Consider the following 17,253-nt stretch of genomic DNA (forward strand, 5'->3'; position numbering starts at 1 on the left):
ACAGCATGTAGGGGTATAAATTTAGTTTGTGATCCCAAAGATTTTAGATTAAAATAATCTAAATGGTGATTCTCAGCCACAAGGTAGAATTCTAAGGAATCTCTGAGAGAAGAGAGGTTGAATGTGGAGTCTCTCAGCTCTTAAATATAACGCTTTCATTAACTTAATAGATAAATATTTCTTTGGAAAACCATGCTTAAATGAAACAAGCATGAAAGCTGGAGGAATAATTAGAAAATTGTTGCCCAATAAAAATTCTATGGCATAAGGGTGGGGACCTGGTCCTGCCCTATAGCAAGCTGGCACAAGCCCCAAGCCCCCACAGGCCAAAGCAACAATTGCATAGGAAGATGGACCCACCCTCCACTGGCCAACAGCCACTGCATCAGGCAGAGCCTTGCAGCCAGCCAGGCCAGGGACCAGCGCATCTTACCAGTGCAGCCATAGTAATTGGCCCCACAAAAACAGAAGTGCACATGCAGCCCACATAGAAGTCACCCTATAGAATATAGCTCTGGTGACTAGAGGTGAGTGTACTGCTGGGTCCCATTGGATATCTTCTCTAATTTCAGAAAATGAAAACAACTTACCAAACATATAGAAATTAACACAAAAAATTGGGGAAAATGAGGAGACAGAGGAATAAATTCCAAATAAAGGAATAAGAAATAACCTTAGTAAAAGAACTAAACTAAGTGGAGTTAACAAATACCCAATAAAGAATTCAAGGATGTTTGCCAAACTTAGGAGAAGACTGGATTAACACAGTGAGAATTTCAACAAAGAGCTAGAAAATACAACAGCTGAAGAATACAATAACCAAAATTTAAAAAAAGCAAACACTAGAAGGAATCAACAGTAAATTAAATGATATAGAAAAATGAATCAGCGATCCGGAAGACAGAGTAGTGGAACTCACCCAAGTTGAATGGAAAAATAATTTTTTTTAATGTTTATAAATGAGGATAGTTTAAGAGATTTCTGGGCCATCAAGCATACTAAAAATTGCTATAGGGATCCCAGAAGGACAAGAGAGAGAGAAAGGGGCAGAGAATTTATTTGAAGAAATAATACCAGATAGCATTCCTGAAGTGGAGAAGGAAATAGATATCCAGGTCCAGGGGCATAGAGAGACCTAAACAAGAGGAACCCAAAGAAGCCCACACTGAGGCACATTATGATTAAAGTGGCAAAAATTTAAAGATAAAGAGACAATCTTAAAATCAGCAAGAGAAAAGCAACTAGCTATGTTATGTACAAAAGGAACTATGAGTAGATTATAAGACTGTGAGTAGATTTTTCAGCAGAAATTTTGCAGGCCAGAAAGGAATGGCATAATATATTCAAAATGATGGGAGAAAAAACCTACAACCAAGAATATACTATCCAGGAAGGCTATCATTCAGATTTGAAGGAGAGAGATTTCTACAGTCAAGGAAAAGTAAGAGTAAAGCACCACTAAACTGGCTTCACAAGAAATATTGAAGAGACTTAGCTAAGTGGGGAAAAAATGCACAACTAGAAATATGAAAATGATGAAGGGAAAAATGTCACCGGTAAAGGCAAACACACAGTAAAGGTAGATCAAATACTTATAAAGTTAACAGGAAGATTAAAAGACAAAAGTAGTAAATCATTTACATCTAGAGTAAGTAGTTAATGGATATGTAAAATATAAAAATCCAAAATATTAAACTTTGAGGGGGAGAATTAAAATGGATAGTGGTTAGAGTGCATTTAAACTTAAGAATCACCAACTTAAAATAATCATATATATAAATACACACACACGAAAAGAGAAAAGAACGCAAACATAACACTAAAGATAGTTATCCAAAAACAAGGGAAGAGAACAAAAGAAGAAGAAAGGAATAGAAAAGACCTACAAAAACAAGCCCAAAACAACAAAATGGCATTAAGTAAATACCTATCAATACATACATTAAATGTAAAGGGACTAAATGCTCCAATCAAAAAACATAGAATGGCTGAATGGATACAAAAACAAGTTCCATCTATATGCTACCAACAAGAGACTCACTCTAGTTCTAAAGACACACACAGACTGAAAGTTAGAGGATAGAAAAATGTGTTATATGCAAATGGAAATGAAAACTAAGCTGGAGAAGCAATACTTATATCAGACAAAATAAATTTTAAAATGAGGACTGTAACAAGAGACACAGAAGGAAATTATATAATGATAAAAGGATCAACCAACAGGAAGGTATAAAAATTATAAAAATATATGTACTCAACAAAGGAGCACCTAAGTAAATAAAGCATATGTTAGCAAACATAAGGGAGAAATTGACAGTAATACAATAATAGTAGGGGCATTTAGCACCCACTTACATCAATGGACAGATTATCTAGACAGAAAATGTACAAGGAACCACTGGCCTTAAGTAACACATCAACCCAGAGGGAATCCATAGGTATATATATGGAACATTTTATATAAAATCAACAGACTACACATTTTTTTCAAGTGCACATGGAACATTCTCCAAGATAGATCACAAGCTTGGCCACAAAACTAGTCTCAATAAGTTTAAGAAATTGAAATCATTTCAATCACCTTTTCCAAACAGAAAGGTATGATATTAGAAACGAGCTACAAGGAAAACAAAAATACAGAATGGCTAATCAATATGCTACTAAACAACCAATGGATTGCTGAAGAAATCAAAGAGGAATTCACAAAATACTTGAAGAAAAATAAAAACACAATGATCCAAAATCTATGAGATGCATGGGCTTCCCTGGTGGTGCAGTGGTTGAGACTCCGCCCGCTGATGGAGAGGACATGAGTTCGTGCCCCGGTCCGGGAAGATCCCACATGCCACGGAGCGGCTGGGCCCGTGAGCCATGGCTGCTGATCCTGCACGTCCAGAGCCTGTGCTCCACAACAGGAGAGGCCACAACAGTGAGAGGCCCACGTACCGCAAAAAAAAAAAAAAAAAAAAAAAAAATCTATGAGATGCAGCAAAAACAGGTCTAAGAGGGAAGTTTATAACAATACAAACCTACTTCAGAAAACAAAGCAATCTCATTAACAATCTAACCTTGTCCGTAAAGGAACCAGAAAATAAAAGAAATCCCAAAGTTAGTAGAAAGAAAAAAAAAAAGGATCAGAGCATAAGTAATAAAACAGAGACTAAAGGAAGAGAAAAGATCAATGAAACTAAGGGCTTGTTCTTTAAAAGATAAAAAAAAATGATCAGCCTTTCACGAGAGTCAACAAAAAGAGAGAGGGCACAAATAAATAATGTCAAAAGTGAAAGAGAGGCGATAACAGACACTATAGAAACACAAAGAGTGATTACCATGAACCCAAAGAAAATACACCAATAAAGTAGACAACCTAGAAGAAATGGATAAATTTCTAGAAATATATCCTCTCCCAAGATTGAATCAGGAAGAAATTAAAAAATATGAACAGACTGATTATAAGTAATAAAAATGCATCAGTAATTTTTGAAACTCACAACAAACAAAAGTCCAGATAGGCAGCTGAACAGGTGAGTTCTAGCAAACATTTAAAGAAGAGTTAACACTTATTCTTTTCAAACTATTCCAGAACAATTGAAGAGGAAGAAACATTACAGAATTCATTCAATGAGGCCAGTATCACCCTGATACAAAAACCAGACTAGGACACCACAGTATAGGAAAACTACAGGCCAATTATCTCTCATGGGCATAGATACAAAAGTCCTCAACAAAATATTAGCAACCAAATTCAACAATACATTAAAGAGATTATACACCATTATCAACTGAGGTTTATTCCAGGGATGCTAGGATGGTTCATTATCCTCAAATCAATCAATGTGATACAGCACATTATCAAACTGAAAATAAAAAAAATAGCATCATCTTAATAGATGTATAAAAATCTTTTGAAAAAATTTCACATCCATTAATGATAAAAACTCTACAGAAAGTGGGTATAGAGGGAATACACTTCAACCTAATAAAGACCACATATGATAAGCCCAGCTTATCATATTAGCCCAGCTAACATCATACTCAACAGTGAAAAGCTGAAAGCATTTCCTCTAAGATCAGGAATAAGACAAGAATTTGCACTCTCCTACTCTTATTCAACATAGCATTTGATGTCCTAGCCAAAACAGTCAGACAAGAAAAGAAATAAAAATAATCCAAATGGGAAAGGAAGAAGTAAAACTATCATTGTTTGTAGATGACATGATACTACATATAGAAAATCCTAAAGATGCTACCAAAAAACTATAAGTGAATTCTGTAAATTTGCAGGATACAATGTTAACATACAGACATCTGTTGTGTTTCTATACAGTAATGAGTAACTATTTGTAGGAGAAATTAAGAAAACAATCCCATGTATAATTGCATCAAAAGAATAAAGTACCTAGAAGTAAATCTAACAAAAGAAGTAAAAGACTTGTATTCTCTAAACTATAAGACATTGATGAAAGAAATTGAAACCAACACAAACAAATGAAAAATATACTGTGCTCATGGACTGAAATAATTAATATTGTTAAAATGACCATACTACTCAAGACAATCAACACAGTTAATGCAATTCCTATCAAAATACCAAAAGATTCTCTACCAAACTAGAAAAAATAATTCTAAAATTTGTATGGAAATGCAAAGGCTCCAAATAGATAAAAAACTCTTGATAAAGTAGAACAAAGCTGGAGGTATCACCCTCCCTGGTTTCAAAATACACTACAAAGATACAGTAATCAAAAGAGTATGGTACCTCTGCAAAAAAATGTACACATAGATCAATGGAAGAGAATAGAGAGCTCAGCAGTAAACCCATGTTTGTATGGTTAATTAATCTATGACAAAGATGCAAGAATAAACAGCTGAGAAAAGACAGCCTCTTCAATAAATGGTGTTGGGAAAACTGGACAACTATAGGCAAAAGAGTCAAACTGGGCTATTTTCTCACATCATATACAAAAATAAACTCAAAATGGATTACAGACTCAACTGTAAGACCTGAAACCTTAAAACTCCTACAAGAAAACATAAGCAGTACGCTCTTTGACATTAGCCTTAGCAATATTTTTTTGTTTTTGTTTTTGTTTTTGCAGTACACAGGCCTCTCACTGTTGTGGCCTCTCCCGTTGCAGTGCACAGGCTCCGGACACACAGGCTCAGCAGCCATGGCTCATGGGCCCAGCCGCTCCACGGCATGTGGGATCCTCCCAGTCAGGGACACGAACCCGTGTCCCCTGCATCAGCAGGCGGACTCTCAACCACTGCGCCACCAGGGAAGCCCCTGCAATAATTTTTTGGATCTGTCTCCTTAGGCAAGGGAAACAAAAGCAAAAATAAACAAATGGAGCTACATCTAACTAAAAACTTTTGCACAGCAAAGAATGCTATCAGCAAAACAAAAAGGCAGCCTACTGAATGGGAGAAGATATTTGCAAATGATATATGTCATAAGGGGTTAATATTTAAAATATACAAAGAACTCATACAACTCAACTTCAGAAAAACCCCAAACAACCTGATTAAAAAATGGGCAGAGGTCCTGAATAAACATTTTTTCCAAAGACATACAGATGGACAACAGACCCATAAGATTTTCAAATCACTAATCATCAGGGAAATGAAAATCAAAACCACAATGAGATACCACCTCAAACCTGTCCGAATGGCTATTATCAAAAAGACAACAAATAACAAATGTAGTGAGGATGTTGAGAAAAGGGAACACTTGTGCACTGTCGGTGGGAATGTAAATTGGTGTAGTGGCTATGAAAAACAGCATAAAGTTTCCACAAAAAATTAAAAATAGAACTGCCATACAATACAGTAATTTTGCTTCTAGATATTTATCTGAAGAAAACAGAAACATTAATTTGCAAAGATATATGCACAACAATGTCCATTGCAGCATTATTTACAGTAGCCAAGATACGAACGCAACCTAAGTGTCCATCAGTAGATGAATGGATAAAGAAGTGGTGTGTGTGTATATATATATATATATATATATATATATATATATATATATATATATATATATACAATGGAATATTACTCAGTCATGGTTAATAAAATGAAATATTGCCAACTGTGACAACTTGGATGGATCTAGAAGATATTATGTTGCATGAAATAAGTCAGACAGAGTAAGATAAATAGGGTATGATCTCATTTGTATGTCAAATCTAAAAATAAAGCAAACAAACAAAACAAAATGAAAATAAACTCATAGACACAGAGAACAAATGGGTGGTTGCCAGAGTGGAGGATGTTGAGCGGGAGCAAAATAGCTGAAAAGTATTAAGATGTACAAACTTCCAGTTATAAAAAAAATAAATAAATAAGCCATGGTGATGTAATATACAGCCTAAGAAATATGGCCAATAATATTTTAATAACTTTGTATGGGACAGGTGGTTACTAGACTTCTCATGGTGATCATTTCATAATGTATTCAAATGTCAAATCACTATGTAGTACCCCTGAAACTAACATAATACTGTAATTCAACTATATTTCAATAATAAAAAAGAAAAATTCTACAGTATAAAGCATTAGAGGAATGTAAATCAGTGTTTAATGAGAATAAACTGTATCTATTTACAGTATTCTTCAAGATGATACAGTCCAAGGCATAATCTGTGCCTTAGACTGGGCAAGTGTACATGGTTTTGTAACATGCCATCTATGTGTACCACCCGTCCATAACCTGAAACGAGCAATAGAGTCAAAGCTTGTGATGTGACATAAAGTGGTATTTCTCTTTTGTCTGATGGATGTCAATGCTGGTCTCTAACACTTACTAATTGCCTCTAGTGTAAAATGTCTCGTATCAATAAAAAATAGGACACAAAAGTGTAAGGCAAAAAGTAGATATTTTATTCTGTATGGTTGGAGGAGAGCAGTAATTATGATTGTAATCTTCTAATAGCAGTTAGTGCTCTTTCAGACAAAACGTTTCCCAATTTCCTACCATATATGTTTAGAGAGCTTGCAAGCATTACTAAACAAATTTTCTGTCCTCTGAGAAGTAGAGGACAAGGTGGGATTTGATGTACAAGAGATTTACTGAGGGAAATTGTGTGAAGGATAAAGGGGAGAAAGCAGGAGTCAGTCGGCAGGGAGAGCCTGCAGACCATGAGGTTAGTCTGAGCCCTGGGGAAGGAGAGGGGAAAGTAAGGAGGCTTGGGAAGAAAGGCTCTTAGGCTGCAGCACAGTCCTAAGAAGGTTTTGGCCAGGCCAGTGGAGTCCTGAGCTAAAGTTGCCCTCCAGAGGACTCTGCCTGTTTCCTGCAGCTACCTGCACATTATCCCCACTGGGAGCAGCCTGGGGGAATGTGGCCTGCGACAAGCACTGGTTATAGATCCACAAGGGCAGCAGCGGGGTCAGTAGACTCTGCCCCCTCAGTAGGAGATCTGAGCAATTGTGTTTGCATGTTCACCACATTTTCCAAATAGGGAACTGTTTGGTTTTGAAGAACAGTTTTAAAATTCTAACCTGGCAGACAATAAATTTAACCTAGGCTGTTTAACAGATCTGAAAACCAAATCACCTTTATCTTTGCTTTCACAGCATCACCTTTCCCTACAAGTAATCTGTCCTAAAACAGGAAGTCCTCCAATGAAGGACTTCTGGTTATATGGAGAATTACATAGTTCACAGTTTCTAAAATGTTATTCGTTATTATTAACAAATAAGATTATTATTTGTTATTCTAGTAATATATATTCTAGTAATATATTTATCCATTTAACAAGTAATTGAGTGAATGCTAGACAAAATAGGTATCATTTCTTTCCAACCTTTATAGTATTATTATGCACAGAACATGCACTTAGCATAGCAAGTTATTTTCAGATTCCAGAGTCTAGGAGACATAACACCTGTAAAATATAAGGAATTCAACAAGAACTTGGTGACTGAATGTGCAATGAAATTCAGAGTCACCTTGAGAAGGCATATTGTGCTAGACCTTTTCAGAGGGCTCATACTCCTGTCCAATAGAATAAACTTAATCTACCCAAGAATATTTATTCAAAATAATGTATCTTTAAGTAAATAAAAAGTTGAGAACTAAAAATATTATGAATAGTGATTCAGTCATGTTACATTTCCAAAAATTTTCTGCTTTGAGAAAATATGTTTGGTTTCACTTTTATGAGTTTTTATATTTGATATTTAAGGCTGTGCTTTCTGTAGTTTAATCTTTGCAGATAATATAAAACCCAGAATATAAACCACACACTTAATGATGAGATTTTCTTGAAACCAAAAATGAAATTTTTTTAAAGCACGGGGCATTTTAGCCTGACTTAAAAACATCTTGATTTTTCTGTTCTCAGCTAACTATATGGCTTTATAAACTCTGTTTCAAATAAGATCATATTCTATTGTTTAACAAGAAAAATTAATAAAACAAAACCATAACTTTAGAAACAGATGGTACTATGTCCTTTTTTCCAGTCATGACATATCAAGGTGTTTTATAATAGTAACCCAAGCAGAAAACTATAGTGATATTGTGGTTTTAAAAAAATTCTTGTTTCTTTTAGATCTATAGACATTTAAGAGACTGAGAGAGTGTCTATTATCACAATAAAAAAAGTCAAAATTACTAAAATTGACCCCTACATTTACACACAATTTCCTGAAATCTTATAAATCATCCATAGTACCTTTTTCATATCTCTCCTGAAAGATCACTGAGGAATTAACTACAGGGTTTTAAAAGCTGAAGGAATATTTAAGCGCTGCAGGATTTGCACAAGCCGTCAGATTCTACCCACATTTGGAAGACAGACATTTATTATGTATTTGTCGCCTGGCCTATTTTAGGTCTTGTTGTATAGCTCGATACTTTTAAAATAATAGAAAATCATTATAGGTAATAATTATGTGAGGTCTTGATTTAATTGACCAATTTGGAAACTAAGCCTAAAGGGTTTTTAATTGTTATTTTGTAAGCTTTTAGAGTTTCCAGTTACCCCGTCAGTTCCTAAGAAATAACAAAATACATTTTGTAGTTAAAGTGAGAATATTTCCCTGTCAAAAATTGCCTGTTTTTATTATTGTAAGAATTGGTCCACTGAACTTAGCTCAGCCTCCAAGGTCTCAGCGAGAATGCTATGATTAATGAGGTAGCCATTAATGTCAGTAGATTGAACAACCAAAATCTGATTATATTAAAGTGCTTCCCAAACATTAGGGTCACATTAACAGTTTATTGAAACAAGCTGATAAAATTTAAAATGGTCATCTAATTCCCTTGGGTTCCTAATTGTTGCATGATAAATCACTCTGTAGAGAAATCTATTACAATGTTCCAAATGAGAAAATGTGATTTACTGTACCATTACTAGGGTGTATGAAGCACTTCAGTTCTTTAACAGGAGGATTTTGCTAGAATGAGAAAAAACTGTTCAGATTTTTTTTTTTTTTTGAACGGTCTGGCCTTCAATAAAACCTCCTAATGATAAATCTTCCAACTATGAATTGGGAAGAAAAATGATGCATTTTATGATCCTGCATTATGTAAAAACAAGTTACATTAAAGTTCCGTATGTGTCGATTACTGAAAGCTCAGCGTGAATGAGCCTTTATTGACGCTCAACTACTCTGCAGGAGGAAATCACTGCAGAAATCAACTGCACCCTATAAACTAGCTGAAATATTTCTCCACTGTGGAAATATGGTCAAATTCTCTCCAGAGACTAATGTCTCTGCTTTGAAAGATAATTTTTAGGGGTACAAGCGGAACAAGTGAAATCTTTTGCCTGTTCAGATCACATGTCAATCCCTGGATGCAGCATTTCCACGAATGGCCCCATAGTTTCATGTACGGTTAAGCAGTTAAGACCATGTCATCATTTATTCCTGGAAAAACCACTGGCCAAGAGATGGCAGGAGGAAGTGAGCATTACTGAGAATGGCTGGAAAAGGCGGTAAACCCCATTGTTTTGGTGTAACTGATGACAAAGTTAAAGGAAAGTCACATAAGCATGTGTAAATAATGGGAAATTGTTAATCTATGCAGTGTTTATGGTGAAGGAATATTCTGGGCTTTGATACACTAAATTATTAGAATGATTATTCAAATTCAAAGAAAAAAAATGTATCCAGGCAGCTTTCTTTGACATTCTCTTCTCTCCAACACAGACGGGGATTTGGGCCTCCCTTTCCACAGTCTAAGTTGACTGCATAAACCTTTAACAAAGCACTCACCAAATTGTATTGTAATAATTTATGTGTTTATGTCACCTACTAGCTCTTCAAGGACAGTGATCATATTACAAAATAGCTGTTCAATTCCGGACACTATTAAAAAGTCGATGGACAGTAAATGTTCACAAAATGTTTGTTGAATAAATAATGAAGTGAATGAATGAATTTAAAAAAACGAATGGCTCTCCAAATGGTTAATTTGCCATTTTATTTCCCAAGTATTCTGTGGCTATTTTACATGTTTAATTTATGATCAGGTTATCTTTAAAAATTCCTTCTGTGCCTTGTTTTTAATCATATTTTTCATACCAGAAATGATTGCATTGGTATCAATTCTCTTTCAATTGCCCACATGTCCTACCAGGAAAGATTATGTGAGATGAGTAATGCTTGGTGTGAATACATCCAGTATATCTTAGAAACTCAGAAGACAGAGTGGTTCCAGAGTGGACTATGTGTTTAGGTGGCTGGGTAGAGGACGAAGAGAGACTTGTCAGTGCCTGGAGTGGTGGTTGCACTTGTAGCTGAGGTCAGCCTATACTCAGCCCCTGAGAAAGCAGGGTTATTGGAAAGGCTGGTTGGTCTACCTGGAAAATTGTGACAACAAATCCTCTAATTACCACTGGTATTTTAAATGTCCCCAGGAAAGTTCAGATACAATTTTCACATTTTGTTTACCTAATTTATAGTGGAAAACTCTTTAAAGAGTTTTGCAAGAGTGTCCACATGCTTCTTGGTAATCTTTTCAGTATCTTGACTTGAGGAAGGGATTGTGTGGAAAGATAATATGTAGAGCAGAGAGAAAGCTATGAACTACCTTAGGTAAAAATGGGTGGATCACATGGATGCCTTCAATCAAATATCAGACCCTTTCATTTTCTATAGCAAAACTTTTATAAGAATAAGATTAAAATGTATCTGTATTGAATCAAAGAAGTTAAATGTTTCTGTGTTTCAAGGCTTACAGAATTGATAATACAACTAGCAGGAGAGTGTGCAGAATTTCAAAAAACTGTATCACTTTCTCTTTACCCCAGAGAAAGTATTATTCTTTGATATAGTGTATTTAAAATATTACTCTTATTTAGTTGCTAGAATCTTCCTCCTAAAGTTTAGACCTTAAACTAACATAAACTAACCTATTTTGTTTCCGTTGTTGACAAATACAGAGCACTCATTTTTTGATAACACATGACTTACTTCCTTATTTCCCTCAAGCATTTATTCAAATTTCTTCTTATCCGGATTTTTTTTTTTTTTACCAAAATATCTAAAATAGTACTTTCCATCACCATGCCCCCTGATCCTTAAAAAAAAGAGTCTTCAGAACACTAGACATATTAACATATTATATATTTCCTTTTTCAACTTATTGTCTACTTTCATCCACTTAAACATAAGCTCCATAAAATAGAGAGTTTATTTTTTATTCATAGTAAAACCCCAGTGCCTGGAACAGTGTCTGGAACATTATAGGTGCTCAATAAATATTTGCTGAAAAAGAAAAGTAGAGGAATCAGATTGTATTCATTACAAAGGCATCTTCAGTTTGCAGAAGAGCAAGTCATTTATAAAAATTGGAATTCGTGGGGGAGAGTATTTGACAAATTTGAATTACATCATTTCTGATGGGATTTCAGTAAGCATTAAGTTGAAATGGATATTAGTTGAGCATCAGGAAGGAAAATAGGAAAAAAAGGTACTGGGTCATACAAAAATTGAATTTCTTTCCTTAAGTAATTAGACAACAGTTTGGCTCGGTGGCATTTCAAGTTCCCTCAGTTCACAAATACCATTCTCCCTCATTTTTCTAACTTCAAAGACCTCAAAACTTGGAGGAAAAGACATATTTACTAAAAAAGTTAGGGGAGACATGGTTGGTATTATGCTCAAGGGGACAAGACAGGGTTCAGTTGGTCCCTAGATCTGTGCTCCTCTCCACTGTAATCCAAAAGCACACATCATGATTCTGAAGGTAGGTAGACAAGCTGTCAAATTCAAAACAGTATTATTAACTATACAATCCCAGCAACCATTTATGGTCATACCCATCTGAATGAAAGCTTTCTTTTGAATCTAAACTAATCTGATTTAAAAAGTAAATACTAAATTAAAAACCACTGTGGATTAAATTCACATCTTCCTTGATATCATTCACCTTTTTTCCCCACAGGTTTAGTCATAATTTGGGTTTCTTCTCCTGTGAATTGCATATTCATATCCTTTGTCTATATTTTTCCTAATAATTGTTCAAATTTTACTTATTATTTTGTAGAATTTCTTTTGATACTATTCTGGATGCTAATCCCTGGGTGATTATATGGATTGCAAATATCTTTTCACTTTCTTTTTACTTTACGCTTTTGATGCATAAACGTTTCTGTTCTAATGTAGTCAAATTAATCAAGCATTTCTTTTTTAAAAAAACTTTTTAACATCTTTCTTGGAGTATAATTGCTTTTAATGCTGTGTTAGTTTCTGCTGTATAACAAAGTGAATCAGCTATACATATACATACATCACCGTATCTCCTCCCTCTTGTGTCTCCCTCCCACCCTCCCTATGCCAACCTCTAGGTGGACACAGAGCACTGAGCTGATCTCCCAGTGCTATATGGCTGCTTCCCACTAGCTATCTATTTTACATTTGGTACTGTATATATGTCCATGTCACTCTCTCACTTCATCGCAGCTTACACTTCTCCCTCTCTGTGTCCTCAAGTCCATATTCTATGCCTCCGTTTTTATTCCTGTCCTACCCTAGGTTCTTTAGAACCTTTTTTTTTTGATTCTATGTATATGGTTTAGCATACAGTATTTGTTTTACTCTTTCTGACTTACTTCACTCTGTATGAGAGTCTCTAGGTCCATCCACCTCACTACAAATAACTCAATTTCGTTTCTTTTTATGGCCGACTACTATTCCATTGTATGTATGTGCCATATTTTCTTTATCCATTCATCTGTTGATGGACACTTAGGCTGCTTCCATGTCCTGGCTATTGTTAATAGAGCTGCAATGAACATTGTGGTACATGACTCTTTTTGAATTATGGTTTTCTCAGGGTATATGCCCAGTAGTGGGATTGCTGGGTGGTATGGTAATTCTATTTTTAGTTTTTGAGGGACCTCCATACTGTTCTCCATAGTGGCTGTATCAATTTACATTCCCACCAACAGTGCAAGAGGGTTCCCTTTCCTCCACACCCTCTCCAGGATTTATTATTTGTAGATTTTTTGATGTTGGTTATTCTGACTTGTATGAGGAGATACCTCATTGTAGTTTTGATTTGCATTTCTCCAATGATTAGTGATGTTGAGCATCTTTTCATGTGTTTGTTGGCAATCTGTATATCTTCTTTGGAGAAATGTATATTTAGGTCTTCTGCCCATTTTTGTATTGGGTTGTTTGTTTTTTTTGATATTGAGCTGCATGAGCTGCTTATAAATTTTGGAGATTAATCCTTTGTCAGTTGCTTCATTTGCAAAAAGTTTCTCCCATTCTGAGGGCTGTCTTTTCATCTTGTGTATGGTTTCCTTGCTGTGCAAAAACTTTGAAGTTTCATTAGGTCCCATTTCTTTATTTTTGTTTTTAATTTCATTTCTCTATGAGGTGGGTCCAAAAGATTCTTGCGGTGATTTATGTTGTAGAGTGTTCTGCCTATGTTTTCCTCTAAGAAATTTATAGTGTCTGGCCTTACATTTAGGTCTTTAATCCATTACGAGTTTAATTTTGTGTATGGTGTTAAGGAGTGTTCTAATTTCATTCTGTTACATGTAATTGTCCAGTTTTCCCAGCACCACTTATTGAAGAGGCTGTCTTTTCTCCACTGTATATTCTTGCCTCCTGTATCAAAAATAAAGTGACCATATGTGTGTGAGTTTATCTCTGGGCTTTGTATCCTGTGCCATTTATCTATATTTCTGCTTTTGTGCCAGTACCATACTTTCTTTATTACTGTAGCTTTGTAGTATAGTCTGAAGCAAGGGAGCCTGATTCCTCAAGCTCCGTTTTTCTTTCTAAAGATTCCTTTGGCTATTCATTGTCTTTTGTGTTTCCATAGAAGTTGTGAAATTTTTTGTCCTAGTTCTGTGAAAAATGTCATTGGTTGTTTGATAGGGACTACTTGAATCTGTAGATTGCTTTGGGTAATATAGTCATTTTCACAATGTTGATTCTTCCAATCCAAGACATGGTATATCTTTCCATCTGTTTGTATCATTGTTAATTTCTTTCATCATTTTCTTATAGTTATCTGCATGCAGGTCTTTTCTCTCCTTATGCAGGATCATTCCTAGGTATTTTATTCCTTTTGTTGCAATGGTCAATGGGAGTGTTTCCTTAAATTATATTTCAGATATTTCATCATTAGTGTATAGGAATGCAAGAGATTTCTGTGCATTAATTTTCTATTCTGCTACTTTACCAAATTCTTTGATTAGCTCTAGTAATTTTCTGGAAACATCTTTAGGATTCTCTATGTATAGTATCATGTCATCTGCAAACAGTGACAGTTTTACTGTTTCTGTTCTGATTTGGATTGCTTTTATTTTTTTTTCTTCTCTCATCACTGTGGCTAAAACTTCCAAAGAGTGGTGAGAGTGGGCAACCTTGTCTTGTTCCTGATCTTAGTGGAAATGGTTACAGTTTTTCACCATTGAGAATTATGTTGGCTGTGGGGCAACCTTCTCTTGTTCCTGATCTTAGTGAAAATGGTTACAGTTTTTCACCATTGAGAACAGTGTTGGTTGTGGATTTGTCATATATGGCTTTTATTATGTTGAGGCAAGTTCCCTCTATGCCTATTTTCTGGAGGGTTTTTACCATAAATGGTGGTTGTATTTTTTTGAAAGCTTTTCTGCATCTTTTGAGCTGATCATATGATTTTTTTCTTTCAATTTGTTAATATGGTTTATCACATTGATTGATTTGCATATATTGGAGAACCCTTGCATTCCTGGGATAAACCCCACTTGGTCATGGTGTATGACCCCTTTAATGTGTATTGGGTTCTGTTTGCTAGTATTTTGTTGAGGATTTTTGCATCTATGTTCATCAGTGATATTGGCCTGTAGATTTCTTTTTTTGTGGCATCTTTGTCTGGTTTTGGTATCAGGGTGATGGTGGCCTCATACAATGAGTTTGGGAGTGTTCCTCCCTCTGCTATATTTTGGAAGAGTTTGAGAAGGATAGGTGTTAGCTCTTCTCTAAATATTTGATAGAATTCTCTTGTGAAGCCATCTGGTCCTGGGCTTTTCTTTGTTGGAAGATTTTTAATCACAGTCTCAATTTCAGTGCTTGTGATTGGTCTCTTATATTTTCTATTTCTTCCTGGTTCAGTCTCAGAAGTTTGTGCTTTTCTAAGAATTTGTCCATGTCTTCCAGGTTGTCCATTTTACTGGCATATTGTTGCTTGTAGTAATCTCTCATGATCCTTTGTACTTCTGCATTGTCAGTTGTTACTTCTTCTTTTTCATTTCTCATTCTATTGATTTGAGTCTTCTTCCTTTTTTTTCTTTTTTTTGGATAAATCTGTCTAATGGTTTATCAATTTCATTTATCTTCTCAAAGAACCAGCTTTTAGTTTTATTCATCTCTGCTATTGTTTCCTTAATTTCTTTTTCATTTACTTCTGATCTGATATTTATGATTTCTTTCCTTCTACTAACTTTGAGGGTTTTTTGTTCCTCTTTCTCTAATTGCTTTAGGGTAAGATTAGGTTGTTTATTTGAGATGTCTCCTGTTTCTTGAGGTAGGATTGTATTGATATAAACTTCCCTCTTAAAACTGCCTTTGCTGCATCCCATAGGTTTTTGGGTTGTCGTATTTTCATTGTCATTTATTTCTAGGTATTTTTTGATTTCCTCTTTGATTTCTTCAATGATCTCTTGATTATTTAGTATTGTATTGTTTAGCCACCATGTGTTTGCCTTTTTTACAGCTTTTTTTCCTATAATTGATATCTAGTCTCATAGCTTTGTGGTAAGAAAAGATACCTGATATGATTTCAATTTTCTTAAATTTATCAAGGCTTGATTTGTGACCCAAGATATGATCTATCCTGGAGAATGTTCCATGAGCCCTTGAGAGGAAAGTGTAATCCTCTGTTTTTGGATGGAATGTCCTTTAAATATCAATTAAATCCATCATGTTTAATGTATCATTTAAAGCTTGTGTGCCTTATTTATTTTCATTTTGGATGATCTGTCCATTGGTGAAAGTGGGGTGTTAAAGTCCCCCACTATTATTGTGTTACTTTCGATTTCCTCTTTTATGGCTGTTAGCATTTGCCTTATGTATTGAGGTCCTCCTATGTTGGGTGTATAAATATTTACAATTGCCATATCTTCTTCTTGGATTGATCCCTTGATCATTATGTAGTGTCCTTTGTCTCTTGTAATAGTCTTTATTATAAAGTCTATTTTGTCTGATATGAGAATTTCTACTCCAGCTTTCTTTTGATTTCCATTTGCATGGAATATCTTTTTCCATCCCCTCACTGTCAGTCTGTATGTGTCCCTAGGACTGAAGTGGGTCTCTTATAGACAGTGTATGTATGGGTCATGTTTTTTATCTCTTCAGCCAGTCTATGTCTTTTGGTTGGTGCATTTAATCCATTTACAGTTAAGGTAGTTATCGATATGTATGCTCGTATTACCATGTTCTTAATTGTTTTGTGTTTGTTATTGTAGGTCTTTTCCTTATCTTGTGTTTCCTGCCTAGAAAAGTTCCTTTATCATTTGTTGTAGAGCTAGTTTGATACTGTTGAATTATCATAGCTTTTGCTTGTCTGTAAAGATTTTAATTTCTCCATTGTATCTGATTGAGTTCCTTGCTTGATAGATTAATATCGGTTGTAGGTTTTTCCCTTTCATCACTTTAAATATGTCCTGCCACTCCTTTCTGGCTTGCAGATTTTCTGCTGAAAGATCAGCTGTTAACTTTATGGGGATTTATTTGTAAGTTAATTGCTGCTTTTCCCTTGCTGCTTTTAATATTTTTTCTTTGTATTTAATTTTTGATAGTTTG

The sequence above is a fragment of the Phocoena phocoena genome, chromosome 17 (genome assembly GCF_963924675.1).
Source record: "Phocoena phocoena chromosome 17, mPhoPho1.1, whole genome shotgun sequence".
NCBI lineage: Eukaryota > Metazoa > Chordata > Mammalia > Artiodactyla > Phocoenidae > Phocoena > Phocoena phocoena.